Raw genomic sequence first — 3,177 nt, forward strand, 5'->3', positions numbered from 1 at the left:
GGAGGCATCCCCCACGGGAATCCGGTTGGCATGGCTGTTGGAACAAAATATGCACTGGCAGCGGGCACAGTAGAGGAGACAATCTCGGAGATAACTGTCCTCTGGGGAGGAGTTGAAGGTGTCGGAGAAGACTGGCTCTGGGCAGCCATGAGTGACTCCATTAGGGTAGTCAACCTGGCCACTTCCTCTTTCAGCTCGCGGTTCTCTTGCTCTAAGTGATCCATTAGTCTTGAAATGTTGGCTCTAGTGTAGTACCGGTGAGTCAGCTCATCTTCAAAATAAATGAAGGACACAGAGTTAGACCACAGGGCAAGGGACCGGAAACAAAACCTGCTTATGCATATGATGCATGCAATGCTTTGCATATGATTTGTTTTTTTATTTCAAAGGAACTTTAGAGTTTTATTTGCAAATTCTGGAAATATTAAGCATTTTATCACATATGGAAATATCTCATCAAATAATATAGGGAAAAGAAGTGCACCATCGTAAATCATGTACCAGAAAAAAGGAAAATAATCATCCTATGGATCCCTAGAAACAATGATCTAAAGCTCGGGACACAGGAAGATAAGATGCGCGAAGCCTCTTCACCTCCCTCTCGTAGGCTGCCTCCATATCGGCCTTCTCTTTGGCGAGTCGATCATACTTCCTCTTCCAGAACTTAGAAGACTGAGGAAGTAGAGAAGTCCATACATCATCAGGGTCATCAATAACTTGATGCTCAAGAAACTCAATCAACGCATCCTTCTCCTTAATCTGCTGAAGCAACTCTTCACGTTCACGGATCCAGGCACGTGAACGGTCTTCGTCTCTCAACTCCTCTACTCCTTGATTAGGGAGGGTTGAAGGCCCAGCCATAATCATAGGTGTAGGTCTTGGATACTCGTAAGGCATGAGATACTCAGACGCCCTCTTCCTAACCCAACAGTGTAAGGCTCCAAAGCGATGCAATTCTTAGGACCCAACTTTTTCCTTCCTTTCCTATGAATCTTGCGCCAAGCGCGGACCATTCTGCCCTTCAAGCCTTAGGGATCTTTACCATCCTGAAAGAATACACCCTCTAACAGAATGTTATTGGGTTTATCCTTTAGGGAGAACCCAAGCTGACGACGTGCTAAAACAGGGTTGTAGTTAATCCCACCACATGTACCAAGAAGAGGTACATTGGAGAATTCGCCACAAGAGTCAATAATTTGCACACCATCATACACATGGTTATACCAAGAGATATCATCATTAGTGAGAGACATAAGTCTCGTGGACCACCGTAGACATTCCTTGTTCTCCTTGAAAGCGACCGTCTAAGGTAAGTGAGAAATAAACCACTTATACAACAGAGGCAAACAACACACAATGGCGCCACCACTCTTCGCATTCCTCATATGCAAAGAGAAATAGGTATCGCCCAACAGAGTCGGGACGGGATTAAGAGTAGAGAAAATCCTAATAGCGTTCACATCCACAAACTTGTCGATGTTGGGGAATAACACTAGCCCATAGATGAGAAGTACAAATATGGCCTCAAAGGCGTCCTCACTCATGGCCTTCCCATACATAGTAGCTTGAGCAATGAGGAACTTAGAAGGGAGACCTTGAATTCCACCTTTGGTAGTCATATGAGCGTCAACCAGAGATTCATCTATGTGTAACATGTCTGCTATCTCTTGAGAAGTAGGAACCCTTTCCAAGCCACTGAATGGCAACTGATCCAGAACAGGTATACCTACAAGATAAGCATACTTCTCAAGTGTAGGCAAAAGCTGAAAATCCGGAAAAGTGAAGCAACAGTACAAGGGATCATAGAACTGCACCAACACATTCATCAGACCTTCATCCACCTGATTAGTCAGAAGAGGAAGAAGCTTCCCGAAACAAGCTTTGAAACCCAAGGGATCTAATACATAGGATGTCAGATTCCTTAACTCTTTCAAATCTGGCTATCTGAAGCTGTACTTCTTTGTATTCCTTCTTTGTCTTTCCATGTCTGAAAATTTTGCAAATAGACCTCTTAAGTTCCTTGAAAATTTTCTTATTGTTTTGATGATATGAACACAAATGAGTGCATGAATGCATGAATGCAACAATCACACTCAAGGATCAAGCAAAGCACACCAAACAAAGGTCATGGGATGGATCATGTTATCCTTAATATCAACCATCCATTTTGGTGGATTATGATTTACACCTTATCAACACCCAAGTTCCATTGATATTAAGGATACCTGAACGGATCAACCATGAATCAAGGGTTTGTTGCAAGTCACGAGCATGGAGTTTAGGTTAAGAACCACCCAAAGGAAGTGTACTAAGGTTTAAACCTGCCAAACATGTTCTACAAAAGGTTCCCATAGTCATCATCCCATCTTTTGGATATTATCGGAGAAACGACTACTCGTATTCCAAAAATATTCTCAAGAGAGACTCTTATGAGTGTAGTATCGTGTAACAATCGTATCAAATCTTACACTTGAATGACTTTCGCACTACATCCTACGAATAAGCCAAGATGGGTTTGGTAAACTAAGGTCCTTGGCTTCTAAGGTCTATGTTGGAAAAGTAATGTCTAACCACAACTTACTTGTGTGACATTATTAATCCCAACATGACCTCCACCAAGTGAATGGACTTGCAAGTCAACTTGCTAAGGAATAACTCCACACAAGTCGACAAGACTATCCCATTCTCCTATCCTAAGTGCACTCGAGTTCGGGTATAGAACTCATCTCACAAAGATCACCAAGCACACAAGGAATTAATATTCAAACAATTCAAACATTACATACAATACAGTAATCCCAAATTGCACAAAAATATGTCACACAAAAAAATATACAATACAATACAACAAATATGAAAAGTAGGCAAAACCCACTAGGATTTTTCTTTATAATCCCCAGCAGAGTCGCCACTTTTCTGTAGCGGGATATTCGTTACCATTAGAGATATTGACTAAATCCAAGGTAAATCATACAAGTCGAGTCGCCACCGCACTTCTATTTATCCCAAAGGAATGGTTAGAAAGCGAACAAAAACCTTAAAGTTTTATCGAATCAAAAACTAGTAAAAATGTCAGAGATCTGGGTAAGGGGGTTGGTTATGCAATGGGAAGGTATTAGGCACCCAAAGCATCCTAGGTACTCCTAGGGAGCCCTTTTCACATTTATTGCAAAGTGT

Source organism: Lathyrus oleraceus, chromosome 5 (assembly GCF_024323335.1).
Source record: "Lathyrus oleraceus cultivar Zhongwan6 chromosome 5, CAAS_Psat_ZW6_1.0, whole genome shotgun sequence".
Lineage (NCBI taxonomy): Eukaryota > Viridiplantae > Streptophyta > Magnoliopsida > Fabales > Fabaceae > Lathyrus > Lathyrus oleraceus.